Source organism: Dromaius novaehollandiae, chromosome 3, assembly GCF_036370855.1.
Source record: "Dromaius novaehollandiae isolate bDroNov1 chromosome 3, bDroNov1.hap1, whole genome shotgun sequence".
Lineage (NCBI taxonomy): Eukaryota > Metazoa > Chordata > Aves > Casuariiformes > Dromaiidae > Dromaius > Dromaius novaehollandiae.
In genome coordinates this window covers 52,768,826-52,784,370 of record NC_088100.1, presented here as the reverse complement: position 1 = coordinate 52,784,370, position 15,545 = coordinate 52,768,826, and positions in this window count along the sequence as shown.

Genomic DNA, 15,545 nt, shown 5'->3' with positions numbered 1-15,545 from the left:
TTCGTTCTGGTATGCCAACTGGTAATTATACTGCAGAAAACTATGCAGGTCCAGACTGTGTTTTGTCACATAAAATCTACACAATGACATGGATCATAAACAATTCTGCAAGCATATCTACACTGGATTTATGGAAGAAATGATGTAATGTCATGTCACCGTAACTCTGAAAATAACAGAAGTGTAATTGTATATAGCAATGTGGTCACATTTGGCCAAACTGCTACATGTGCAGCTGAAAAAAAATGCTGAAATATATCAATAGATGATATTGCTTTGCCCGAATGGTCTTGCACCTACAATTCTAGCTATGGCTCTTTTGTGTCACATTGCTAAAATCACAGCCGGATGTTAAACTATGCTTTCAATCAGCTAGTAATTTTTAGCTGCTTTTTCCTCTGACAGAAGAAAATTGAGTAAACCAGTTGGGTTTAGTTCTAAGTCAGCTACAGTTCAGAGCTCTGGTCCTATCTGTGCAATCTGCTGAAACATTTTCATGATTTCCTTTGTTGATATTGCTTACAACTCATCTGAAATCATATGGAGGTTATGAAGAGTGCTGATGACCAGTTCAGTTACAAGCAAATGATCCAAGCTGCCACTGATTCCAATGAGACACCCACAGGGATAGAAAGTGTCCATTTTATAGTAATAGCTAAACTTCTATGGTCAATTAAAATGAGAAATCCCTTTCTGACAATATCAAATTATTTCTCTTGTTACAAATTAGAATGTTATTTATCACCATACAATTTTAGTGCTTGTTAAATCCTCATGTAACTTTTGTATTTGTGCCAGCCTTTGCTAAAATATTACAGATAAATAAGATCAGTCCTAAGACTGATCCCTGACAAACTTCACTGCTAGCTCATTTGCAGTTTGATACCTCCCCTTTCAACACATTCCTAGACACCTACCTATATGTTCATTGACACAACATAGCTAAGCTTAAAATCCTAACTACTAGCTTCACTATAGTCTAGGAATAGTCCAAACATTTTTCTACTTGTCAAAAATGTACTTAGAGCACAACTTTTTTTTATTCTTTCAATATGCAATATATACGTTAAAGGATAATTCTGTTTATTAGTCAGGTATCTAACCTTCAGATACATAACTGGGAACAGAAATTGCAGAATTTTACTCTTTTTTAAAAGAAAAATAAGGCTGTTGAAAAAAGAATCTGCAACTTCCTCCAAAATAAAAGTCTATAATTAATTTCAATGTCATTCAGGATCCCAGCCTTGCTATTCATTTTCCATAAAACTACATTAAAAACCACATGTGGGAAATAATGTTTGTGAGAAAACTCAGTAACACTGGGATAGCTGTGTAAATAAAAGACAATCCTTAACTGAAATATATCTATGGCCACCTTGACAGCTCTTTGTGGAACTGAGATTCAACCCTGAAGAAGATGATAGGGTTTAATACCTACTGTATTCATAGTCAGCCTTTGTTTAGCTAGGTAAAGCTAAAAACATGTACAGATAACAAATGGTTACATTTCCGTACACTAAATTTCCAAACTTGAGTGTCTACATCCATATCTATACCCCTAAACACAGTGACTTCTCCAGACTGTGGAGATAAGTCAGGTCTACAGCATATAACAAACTATTCAAGTCCTGGTTGTGCAGAGACACGAACATGCAAATGGTCTAATTTTGTCTGCATTTTAGTAAGGTAAAAGTTTGTCTGGTTGGCTTTTTATGACCAATTTAAAAAGAGAAACATTTCATTGGGCTTTTTCATAGAAATAAAGTATCAAAGGTAGCAGATTTGAATCACACTCATAAGGCACCTATTCTCTCATTTCAATGCAGAGGAGGATTAGATGACTAGTTTTGACTATATATTTATAGGTAAAAGGGAGAAAAAAATCCTGCCCAAAGAGACACATTGTATTCTGAACTCATGACATGATTCCTCTTTATAACCTCTGTATAAACCAAACTTTCACTGCCCTTCTTAATTACCATATTGCATTTCAGAACCTGATCTGTTCAAGTTGCTTACTGCCCACCAGCATCTATTCTGGTATTCTCATTGATGTCCACGTTTTTACTGTTCATGACAAAATCACATTTCATTATCATTGTCTGCATGGACATCTGTCATAGTACATTGCATCTTGTATGCAGAACTTCATGCAGGGATATGATGTGAAAAACATGTCCTCAGAGATTTGCTGAAGAGTTTAGAGAAAAATGGATGTCTGTAATTGTTTTAAAAAGTTAGTCAGCTAGTCTTATTCTGACTTTGCATGAAACAGCAATCTGCAATGAAAGCATACATGGATAAACAATCCCAAAGATGTATTCTTTTCACAAATCAATAAGAACTGCAGTGAGTGATTCATAGTCGCACATTTGTTGATTTTCACCTCCTCTTCAATTTAGGAACTATCCACCATGCAGTCACTTTAAAAATACTCTCTTTTCTAAATTTTTCTGCTAAATATATTTCTTATTGGTTTGGGGCTTCAGCTTTTCTTCCATCAATCCATTATAAAAACTGCAGATTTTGAATGTAACCTGATTTGATTGGATAAACAGATAGGCTTTTAGTTGCAGGTTTGCTTCCTTACTGGATAACCTAGACTTAACAATCACATCTGGTGTGAATAATTGAATTTTGAATTTCAAATTTTCCTAGTCATGTATGCTGAAATACGCACTTTAATCATTGCTAACTGTTAGAACCTGCTAGTGGGAGGGCCATTTCCTAGAATGTTTTTGTTCAAAATGAAAGAGAAAAAGATCATGAAATGAGTCAAAGAAAATTCATTTCAAATCTGAATATTATTGGATCATATTTTCTCAGTTCTTGTTCTCTGAAAAAGGAGGCCTATAATTAAATTTATAAGCTATATGCTTATAAAATTCAATCTTTGAATAAGGGGCTGACAAAACAGGGGTCTCCAGACACTATACTAAGTCACACAAACCTTAAATAGACTATTTATGGGAAGCTAACTAAGGAAGAGAATGTCTTCAGGCATGAGATGGCAAGACCATGAGCTTTATACTGGATCAGTCACATTTTACAGGAGTATTCAGTACCAGCAGATATCAAAGCAGTTGTAAGGTACAACATGATATTGCCTGAAATAAATTATTGAAAATAAATTCACTTCGGTAGTATCTGTCGGACTTCAAACATATTTTAACAAGTGAAACAGAAAAAAAATGTTTCCTTTCTGTCAAGAAGATCAAAAAAGATGATTTAATAGCAAGAATTAAAAATATATATCAATAATATTTCTTCAAGGAGAAATGTTATAGTCCTGCAGCACACAGAAAGCAATGCCCAAAGATACAGAATGGTGGGAATTACAAGCATGTGTGCCTTTATGTGCCCTAAAGAAAGAGCACTATGAGAGAAACATATGAGAACTGGAAGCAACCAAAACCATGGCTCTACATTTTTGATTGAAGAGAGGGCAACCGAGTGAAGCAGAAGAATGATGAAATATAGGGCTATTTAAAGTGCTGAAAACCTTGTTTTGAATTTGTTTGGGAACATTAAAATAGATGAGCCCTAAAATATAAATTGAGCCATGGACACACATTTGACATTTTAAATTGCAACAGCACAAAACAGGGGTTATTGATACATCAGAAAGAGTAGATTCTTTGTGGCTTGCCCAAGAGTTGAGATTTACATTATCATTCCTTGGTTTTGTTATAAATTTGATATAACTGTATTATTTCAGACATAAACAGAAGGCACAATTAATCTTTCTAAGATTCCCAAAAATTAGACATTTCTGTCAGGCAAGAATATTGCTAAAGCACACTAGAGCATCAAAAATAACAGAGCTCAACTTCGTTCAAAACTGAATTTTCCTTACACTTCTTGAAAGGCCTGTGAAAATTTCCTTACAACTTACTACAACTTGCAATACTATGTTCAGCCACTTTGCCCAGCACACTTTCCGTGTTTTTATATATTCATTATTAGTCAAAGAAATGCTTGAAGTATCTCAAAAGGAGTATAATGGTCTCAGGGTCAGAAGTTCAGATACGCATTCAAGGCTTTGTCCTCCTCCTCCTTCTCCTCCTCATTGATGCACTGAGCATGCTGCAGAGTGTACTAGGGCTCTCTTGATGGCCTTCAAAGGGAATTGCATCAGGCCCGGCAAAAATGTCCTTGCAGACCAGACAGACCCTCCCTTCTTGCCAGTGTATCTTTTCCCCTCACCCCTTCTGTTGGTCCTAGGGTTTGCTGACCTCGCCATGGCACACAGAGCTGGCAACGGATGCATTCCCTCATGCTGTTTTTGTCTTCTCCCTGAACTGTTACTTATGGCAAATCCATTATGGGATCTCAACAGGCTTAGCAGCCTTGGCTGGACCAGGTTTGTACTAAATCTTATACTACAGAGTGTTTTCCCTGGACTGAAATCACCCTTAGATACATTTCCTCTCTCTGGCTACTTGGGAAGCCACAATAAACCTGCTCCAGGACTTGGGTTTCTGCAACTTGTTAATTGCAGGGTGCGTCCTTGTGGTAGGAGTGATTCCCTAAACAGTAACAACTTTTTGAATAGAACAGCTGAAGTGAAGGAAGGTACTGCATCACCATTAGGCAGTATTTGCAGTTCAGACTTCCCTATTTAACATACAGTTTGTCTCCCACCCACTGTGTTTTCTATAAACACTAAACAGTTTGAGCAGGACTGAATTTTCATTTCATGGCTATGGAGACCCTGCTGTATTACAGTGTTTTACAGGTGATTCTGTATTCAAATGTAAGTATATACCTGGAAAAAAAGTTGGTTCCACTGACTTATCTCATGGAAGAAGAATCCCAAATTATCATTCAGCCAACTCAGTCCCTGATGTAGTTCTGGGACAGCAAATTTCATGCTGTCCCCCTTATTCAGAGTTCATTTCAAGGACATATTTAAGCCCCAGATATAATCAAATATGGACAACGCCTGTTGCAGTTACTGAAATGAATAAGGACGGCAGGATCAAGTCCTGAATGGAATGACAGCCTTGCAGTAGAGTTCCCGTTACTGAAAGAAGGGCAGATCTGAGAAGAAAAAAATGCATGGTGAAAAGGAGAGTAATCTGTGCTATAATTCTCTCCAGATTTGTCCTTACATTAACTATATCCAATATGAAAGTGATTAAAGGAGCAGAGACTTGCTAGAAAAACTCAGGAGAAAGAAAAAAATCCTCAGTGATGTTTACTTTTCAGTTCTTGGAGATTTTAAGTTCAGATAAAGATCCCTGGGATAAATTTAGTATTCTCTCTAACATAGAGAAAAAATCGATGCTGGAGGGGAAGGTTGCAAAAAAAAAAAAAAAAAAAAAAACCCAACTGATTGTCTTGCATTATTAAAAAAATAAATGATTATGCAATGATTCTTCAAACTGGTCTGTACATCAGTTTTAGTAAACTGATATTGCAGTCAAGTATATACTATAACCACAGTTACCATGGTAATCCACTAAGCAGCTCTCATTTGCCCTGCAAGTCATTGTCATTCATATGATACACACCTTAACATCGGCTTTCAGAAATACTTCATGTTGAACTACAGATTATATTTTATTACTAATTCAAAAGACTTTGCTTACTAACATATTAAACATTTATTTTATACAGTAATAAGCCTATAGCAAAATGTGCAATGCTAGATCACTCCTCTGAGGGAAGTTTCCCTCTTTCTCACAGGTATCTATCTATAGCTTGCTTTGCCATTATGTAAAGCATTTATTAGTCTGAACCTTTGCAGCCTGGGAACTCACTGCTAGCTGCTAGGTCAGGTATCACTAAGGTGACATTCGATAAGAAAAACAGAGCCCATCAGGATTTTAATAAATTAAATTGATGGTTGTGCTGTTTCCTACTGTTTATCCATACAGTTTAATTTAAAAATTAAATGTTAGAACTCCCCACTCAACATCACACCACTCTGTTGCGCTACTTGAGGAAATTTTGTTTCTATGGTAACTGCTTGAGACTTATTCACAGCCACTGATGTCACCCGCATACTAAATTTAATTACAATATATACAAACCATTGAACCATTGATTTCTTTCATGATATTATCTGGAATTATAATGTAATAGCTACTAGTTATGATCACAGTGAGTATTTTAGTAATCTAAACAAACATACACAGAGAAAAAGCTATATTTCTAAAAATGTATATAAATAAAAAAGCTTATAGTCACTCCTTACAGACAAATATCACTTCATTAGACATTTGCCAAATTCTGCTGGTGTCTCAGAAAGCACTTGGGGAACACCTGGTCACAACCACCTGCTACAAAAATTGAAGCAAATCCCATCACTTTTTGATCTGAGAAGTGCCTTAGTATGATGGTTTCCATTCTGTTCAGTATTTAAGAAACGTGCATATGAATCCACACCTTCAGTACTCCAGAGAGCAAAGGTCTGCTGGTGGCCCTTGTGCAAACATGAGGGAGAAGATTTGGATTTGAGGCCAGAATAGTATTTATGGCTGAACCCCTCAGCCATTCCCCACCACACAGGTGAGCAGGCATCACATGGTTGTAAGAGCAATTGCAGAGCAATTCTGCTGCCATGTCTTAGCCAGCCAAGAGATGATGTCAGGGAACTTCAGGGACCCATGCTTTTCAGAAGAGCTTCCCTATATAGTGCTCAGCTGCACGGCTTATCTTAGACAAGAAGTGGGCACCATGAGAAATGTTTTGTCAATGAATTTGAAGAAACAAATGCTTAGAATCAGTAAAAGTCAGGACAGAGGGTTAAGGGATTTTCCAAAGCCTTAGACTGTTTTATTCTGCTTGTGATAAGCAAGGCTCCCCATTGGTGGTCATTTCACTTCCTGAAAAGGAGAACCTAGAGGCTGTCAATCCTCCTGTAAGACAAAGTGTCCACAGATGCTAGGAAGAGAAATGCTATAAAGGGTTCACCTTTGGATATATTTTTTCACATCTGGCCCGCCCATCAAGGATTCCCTCTTGTATAAGGAGACAGTGGTCTTAGCATATTCAAACTGTGTTGACCAAGTCTAGGACATAGGTTCAAGGAGTGCAGGCTCCCTCTACTGAGTTGACATCTTTTAAAACTAGACCACTTTCATAGGACCATGGCACCATGGGATATTCCTTTCATTTGCAGTTACTCCAAAGCTGTCACTTTTGTGGGGAGCTGGCCTGTGCAAAGTTTCCCAAGTGAAAGTTTAGGCAGTGGTAACAAATGGTAGAAATAGTATGCATTTCTCATATCAGTATTTTCTGTTTCTTGTAGCTGTTCATCCTGACATTGCAGGAAATCGTGGCGTGAATAGCCTCCTATATTAGGAGAGTATTGAATTTCCTGTATTAAGAGAAACTCTCATGGGCTAGCAAAGGAAAACTCTCCAAGTTATTAGGTGGAGCTACAAACACAAGAGATACTTAGAAATACATTCATCAGACAATAACTATGGCTTCTTTAATTCTCTCTCTGATCTTACAGAAACTTGTATGTCATTGTTAGAATATCCAGATTCTACAAAAATGCTTCCCATTCCTGAAACAAATGCAGCAATTCCAAAATATAACCTACAGTCATATTGATTGAGTTAACTCTGCAAATATGAATAGTACTTACCTTAGCCTGGAGCCTTTATATTTACTTCTCCTCTCTTCCCCCCCGCCCCCCTTTTTATATGTCATTCCTTCACGGAAATCTTTAAGCTGTGCTGAATTCTTGCTGTTTCTCACAACATCTATAGTGCTCAAGAGAGTAAGACAGGTTTCAGCAGGGAATTGTTTTTGAGAAGGGCTCCTGAAGCCAGTCTGTGTGCAGTGCTAGAACATTTGCTGAAGCACTTTTTAATAAAGAGCCCAATATTTATATAAACATGATGTCCTCTGCTGTTGCCCAGCATGCAGTACCTGCAATATCCTAAATGTGATATGAGCAGTTAGACTAGGGTGACTCACAACAAAGTGTTCAAAAGGTGTAAACAGAGCAGAACCAGAGCAGACAAATTTAGAGAGACTGATTCCTGTGAAACCTGCATTTGTAGAAAATATTTTGCACAATAGGAGTGATAGAAAGTCTAATTCTATATACAGAGGTGACCATGAGAGATAATGATGAGATAATAAAGATAAAGCTATTTTCTTGCTGTTGCATTGGAATGCAAAGATTTTGTTTGCTTGTTTGTTTTTTGTTATCTCTTTGAGGGTATAAGGATGGCAAGGGAATAACTAGTGTTGTCAGGAATACAGCTAATGTATGACAGCGAAGCTCTTGTCAGGGGAACAACTAATAACACAAATTTTCTCAGGACAGCATTAGAAAAAGTGAAGTTGTTGATACACCAAGCTCTTGTGCATTTGTTTTTTTGATGAAAAAGACAAGATATAAAAAAGGAAATGAATACTTATATGGCACACCTAGAAACTCTAGTACTAGGACAGCTGTAGTGTCAGAGAAAGGGTTAAAATTATAGCAGCCACAAAGACAGAGCAAATACACAGGCTAGTCCACAGAGCAGGACAGACACAGAAAAATAACTAATGCCCAGTCTTTGGTGCAAGGAGACTCAACCCCTTTATGCTCTGATACTGCTATCTTTGGGATAAAGGCAAAATCAGTGAATTCAGTGACCAAGAGTTTAAAATTTTATAGCAAAGGCTGTATTTATAGCAAAGCCTGCAGAATGACTTTAGTATATGCACAGGTTCTTACTATGCACACACCAAATGGAGCTGCCTGCTATTCAGCTGCCATAATTTTAGCCTTATGTTAGATGATTGATTCATTTGGTTTCAGCTGGCTTGTGGAACCAGCTACAATGCAATGCAAGCACTGTAACAGGCCACGGTGTCAGACCGAAGAAGTGAAGCCAGGTGCTCATGGTGCACAGAAAACTATTCAAAGGCAGTAGATAAGAAACCTAGCCAACCAGATACACTGGGGTGGGAGTTATTATAGATTTGCTACAACAGCAACAGAAGTGATTAAAAGAAAAAGGTAGGAACCTCTCCGAACCTGGAGGAAAGAGTCCAGGTTGCAAGAAGGTGAGTGGGAAGAGGTACCCAAAAGCACTCATGGTGGACAGACTTGGAATACCACTGCAAACATTTCTAGCAGGGCAACAGGTTAGCTTTCCAACGTGGAATCCATCTTCAATTACTGCCCAGCACACAGTTTTTACGATATGTATATTGCAGACAGTTTTGTGTACAGCAAAATAAAACTTACTTCAACACCTGAATAATGTGAATCAAATCTGTATTCACAGCTACCTTGAAAGAAGTCTGAAGTAATTTGGCAAAAGTCACTGTAATTATTCCAGGTTTGTGCTGCTGTCACACAACTCATGATGTATGAGTTTCAGATCAATTTTCTCCATCATCAAGGACAAGGCCAAGCTTTTAGAGAGAATTCCTTTCTCTTTCCTCTATTATGTATGTAAAATAAAGATTAATTATGTATGTAGATTCATCCTAGTCAGAGCTGGTTGAGTTATAATTTATTTTACTACTCACATAAAGATTGGGTCAAATTCACCTGCACTTTCATGGAGTCAGATGGCTATAACTGAGAAGAGAAGTTGGGCCAGCAGGTAACTTAGACAAATGACATCCCAGTTTGGCCTGCTTATGCTACAGCTGCATCGCAACTGCTTGGAAGTTACGCCTTTCAAGTAATTACAGCCCCAAACAGTCCCTTACTCAGCTAATTTATACTTGGGGTTTTTTTCCTATTGACTTAAGTAGTGGCAATTTTAAACAGTAAAATCTTGTCGTCGCTGTGCAAAACAGTACAGCTTAGCACCCTGGCCTGCTGCCAAGAGAGAGTAGACTCATTAGCGTGACTGCAGCCTCGACCTAATACAACTCTGCTGCTTCTGGGCCAGCTTCACATCCCCAAACAGCATTGCCCTGTACCCTGCAGATGGCCCCGCTCCGGTGAGCACAGCCCGAGCTGCCTCTGCCCAGCATGGCTGGGCTCCAGGGTTATGCTCCAGGGCCTCCAAGGCTCAAGCTTGTTGCATTCAAAGTATCCAGCTCCAAAGTTTCAGTCAGGGTTGTTTCTGAACTGATTTATGCCTTGTATATAATTGTATTTGTGTAATGGCATCTGTGTATTTTCTGTCTTCGATTAAGCATAATTAGCAGATGAATTCATGTATGACAATATGATTGTTTAGCTTTGAAGCCTATGATTGTGGCAGTCCTCATATGCATTTAATCTTCAGCACTCTGTAAAGTATATTAGTAATAGTTAGGAATGGTTCATTTTTCTCACAGAGGCCTGTCTTCAACTGTTTTTTTTTTTAATCTTAGTGTGGAACTGGAAGAAATCCAGGACATTTCTTGTTAATTACAATACTAATTTGTTTAAATTTAGCATCAGTTTTCTTTCTATCACTATTTCTTTCATATATTTTACAGGAAAACCAAAATTTTGGTGGACTCCAAAGGCATGTTCTTCACTGAAAGCCAGGTTCTCCTGTTTGTGCACGAATGATACAACTAGGATGCATTAGTCCAAGAGTAGCACCACTGCTGCCTGCTAGATTTTTAATGAAAACAGCAAGCTGGTCACACATACTTAAATGTATATCCTTTATCTTTAGGGAATAGCTTTAAGCTCAAACTTCCTCAAACAGAAAGGGATTTTTCATCTATGCTGATTTCTACAGTGTCTTTCAGTAGCTTTGGTGAGTCCCACTTGCCTGAAAGTGATGGCTCTGTTTCATCCCACCAGAGGCACCAAATTCAGGATTGGGAACTCCAGACCTGGGATCAGATATCAGTCTTCCTTTGTGGATGTGGGCCTTTGGGCTTCCTATGGGAGTTTTTGTTTTCATAGTCAACTGAAATATCTATTTGTGCCTGTCACCCCAGAAAATGCTGAAGCGCGATGTGATCAATTCCTACCCTGTGCACAAAGTAGCAATCCCCCACAGCAGTTCATTTTCTTGACTTAGATTTATAAGACCATGAGCCCTAGATGGGACAATGACACACATAACTAAATAATAAATTCCAGTGATTTCTTAAAACCAGTATGAATGCTGAAAATATTAATAGATTTACAGAAGCACTTCGATTCACTCCATAGGTTTGCTTCAGGCTTCCTCCTTACATTGTCTAGAGAAAGTCACTGGCAAAAACAAAAAGTAAGACTATATTTGTGCTGTGTTAGGGCATGTCACATGCAAAGATTGTACATCCATGGTGGTAATCATAGGAATGAAAGGAGGAGTGGCAGAGATCTTCCACATACTGTTTGAGACATTATCTGGAATGCTGTTTGAATGGCAAAAAAATTACCTATCAAAGAACACATTATTTTTTCCCTTTAATCATATTATTTCCTGTCACTTAACTAGCTGCATTTAGCTACATGTTCTATTTTTACTGAGATGCTTTATAATTGAAACTCACATCATTCCATGTAATTTTTAAAGATGATGGCTGTTATTTCGGTGAATGAGACATAATGGTATATGCTCAAATTTTATAGTATGGTAATGCTAGATTTCATTAACGAAAGACTTACTTACTTTATTGGAAATAACTTCTGCAGTTACAATGAAAATGCAGGTAATGGGTTTCTGAGAAATCTGAATCATCATCTGTGCAGCAGTTACTGTCATTCAATAGGAGAGCAGCTAGAAGATGTGGAGGTAGTTACATGTGCAAGGTAGTTTAGCAAAGAATATTTTACCATGATATTAACCATGCCAGGCAGGCCATGTCACCACACACAGTACAGAGTAGGATAAGCTTTCATTGCAAAAGTCACTTTTGCCCTGCCTTGTGAACAGTGGTTTCCCACATACATAAGATTAGCTTTGTAGCTAAATGGGAGCTTCATCTATTCCAGCTACAGCAAAGCCCATGGATGGTGTTGACACAACACTTGTTTTGTGGGAACTCAAAAAGTGCTGACTAAAGCTGCATCTGTCATCCAGTTAGAGAACATTTTGCTCCAGAATCCAAGAATGATTGCAAACATAGCTATGTGTTTGCTAAGAATAAAGCCAGCCTTTAAAGTATTTTCACTGTTTCTTTAGGCATATATCAGTGAGTGATTTATCAAAATGATAAGTTGGTGGTTTTACAAACTGGTGATAAATCAGCACTGAACATATTTTTTATTGCTTAACTTCAACCACTCCAATGTCCAACTGGAACTTTGGCCACATTCTTCCCCGAGCAAGTAAGATATGAAACAGAAGAACCAGGATAATATAAACACCTCAGGTCTCAATTCAGATGCCCACACATTTGAAGCTAGGGACTTTTGAGACACCACAGAGCATCTAAAACATCATATGGGGCTTTCAAATATGGCATAGGACTCATAGGAAACCCACATCCTCTTGGGATGGTAGCTGGAGGCCAGGATTTGCATCTCAAACAGCTTTGAACTGACATCCAATGACCTTGAGAGGCTTCAGTGTAGGAAACAGCACCTGATAGCTATTTGCCTGCCTAATGGAGCATCCCTAGAAGTTAACAGCAGACCACTGAAAATGCTGCCAAATGCAGCTGAAACATCATGGAGGGGATACAGGGTTTCTTGCTGACCTAGACCAGTATAAAAATGAACAAGTCTACACCAGCATTTTCTTGTGGGAAGGTTAGCTCTTAGGAGAGGCTGAAGACCTCTTCCTCTGCCAATCCATGCTGGGAGGAATTCAATACCTTTGGACAGCACCAGTTTTGGGTTATCCTAAGAGATGCAGCAATTCTCACATAACTCACAGGGTCATCCCTGGAGTGGAGGCAGGAGACTCCATGGAAAGGCAAACTGGCAGGTGGAGATGAGGTAGCCTCCAGATGTCCATTCCCACTAGCAAGTCGGAGCTGCGAGCTTCTCTGAGACATGTGCAGCAAGATGCTGTGCTGTTCAGTCCATGCTCTCCATACTGCTTCACTTGCTCTTTTAGCAAGTGAGTGACAATCATTTATCCCTACCCCCAGTCTTGCTTTTTCAGCAGTCTCATCCTTTTATATTGTACCAAAGCTGCAGAGACTGCAAAGGCAATGTGTTAATTTACTGGACACCTTGTTTACAGATTCAGCATGGAAATGCCATTCTAGTGCAAACTGGTTTTGATTTTTTTTTTTTAACTATCATCCATGTGCAGTGATGCTGCAAGCTGTCTATTAGAGGGGGAAAAACACTGACATATGTAATTAGCTGTAATCTGTGTGGCTACTTTGTACAGTACAGAAAAAGAGCTTCAAATAGCAATATTCAGTAACCCTCTGTGTTTATGAACTGTTTCTTGCTAGGTGTGACTCTGTTCCCCTTAAATGTTTGCAGACAAAAATTATTGCAATAATAGAGAAGATTGGTTTTCTAACTGAAAGGGATTATTTTCTTTTTAAACTGCTATTGTCAGCCTGACTGGCTTCAATTTTGCAGTTAATGTCGGTCACAGTGTGTGTCTTTTGCTTTCAACACTGCTGTCTTTATTTATGCAGTTCAGCACTGTTTTCAAACTATTGAACTATATGGAAAGCTTGAAGCTTGCATCCATTTCCTATGCTACTTAACCTTTGAAGGAAAGACAAGAGGGGCCTTAGGCTGAGCCTGCCAGTAATAGCTAGTGTATTCAAGACATCCTCTGGCATATCCCCATTCCTCCTGCCACATGCCCAAGTATGCCAGTGCTGAGGTAGCTGTAGCGGGTGAGATCCCACTCCAGATATGGACACCTAAATTTAAACATTGACAATGTAGGTGTCTGCTATGAAGAAGGTGCCTAAGCTTTCTGTATAGCTTATGGAGACCTAGAACTCAATTCAGTTGTCTAAGCATCCGAGTTTATTTTTGAGGCACAGCATTTGCATGGGGCTAGCTGATAAGGCACAAGACCTATGGGAGACCTTTTGAAGTGGCATTTAGAAGCCAGATGGGATACCCTGGATCTCAAATAGCAATAGATGCTTTAGATCTCCACTGACTCCTAAAGGAGGCTTTGACATCCTGTTCCCACTTCTTCACCTAGACTGAAGACATCCTGTTCCCACTTCTTCACCTAGACTGAAGACATGTTTAAGTGTTTGAATCTGAAAGCCATCCAAACTTACTAGTCAGGAAGCAGATAAAAAGAACACTTAAAAATAACAGTGCAGAGGTGAAACACGATTTTAGTGCTGATGATTCTTGTCACTTTATTATTGTCATTACAATACTCAATATTTTTCAAAAGCTGATAAAGAAAGAAAGAAAAGGAATTATGTGTCCATCAAACACATGGTGAAATGGAGCAGTGTGAACAGATCGGCAAGCTTTGTAGGTCTCCATAGCACAGTGCAGAGCTAGCTAGCATCCCAGCATTGGTATAAATATATCATTCTAGCACCATCATGACACAGATCTGCTACTGGTCATTAACTTGGGGATCTCCACACCACTGTGCATCGCTTCATGTAGACTTGCCCTAAAAAACTCCCTGCGTTAAGGTTTATGATCTCATAATCTAAGAAGGAAGTGGAAGCTACTCCATTTTTTATTGCTTAGTCTTAGCAAAATTTTGAACGTTTGCCTGAGAGTCTTTGCATCCATTCTGCCCTTAAGCTCAATGAATTTGAATTGCAACTGTGGAAATATGGACAGACCTTGACTGAATAAAAAATGAGCAAGAATTCAGCACATACTTCCATTTATTAGTGTTTTCCATTAGTGTTCTGAGTGCATGTTTAAAAAATCCTCTAGACTTCTGAATGATTTCTACATAAATTGGAGGATAAGAGGAATAACTGTAAAGAATTTGACAAAGTTCTTAGGCTTAATCCATATAAATGCGAAATGCGCTAACAAAGACAAATTACAGGCACAGCAGAGATTCTACCTCTCTCACTACTAGACATGCATATTATGCATACTAGCACCTAGGGAACCTAGGGCCTAGGGCACGACCTAAACATAGGCACTTAATCTCATTTGGGAAACCCTGGAGCATCCAGGACAGCAACATGGAGGATGGCTAATATTACACTGGATATAGAGACCTTCTCCATTCTGGAGAGGCAACTGAAAGTGAAAGACAAGCTGGAAAGAAAAAAAAAAATCTCAGGAGTCAAACTCAGCCCTGAGGCTGCCAGCTGATCCAAACGTAAAAATTCAATATGGTCCAAATGTAAAACTTTCTTGCAAGGAGGTTTTAATCTTCTGAGAACATCTAATTTTGAGTTCACAGTGGTAACTAACAGGCCTTGAACTACAGATAGTATTTGTTTTTCTGTTATATTTTTCTTTTCTCGGGTTATAAAGGGAAGCCCTGACTGAGTAGTCATTAAGGGCTTGGTCCTTTTTCCTGTAAATTGCTGCATATTCTGGCCACAGTCCAGAGAGGCACTTAAGCACATGCTAAAGTTTTGCATTTCCTTCGCAGGTATGGCAGCAAGCCATGAATGATTTTATGTGCGCTATGTACCTGTATGCTACCCTAGAAAGAGTAAACCACTTTAAACCCACATCCCTGAGCTGCAACTAGGGAGCAATCATCACTGCTCCAAGCAGGGGAGGATATAAAACTACCTTAAGCCTCTTTGCATTCCCCTGATTC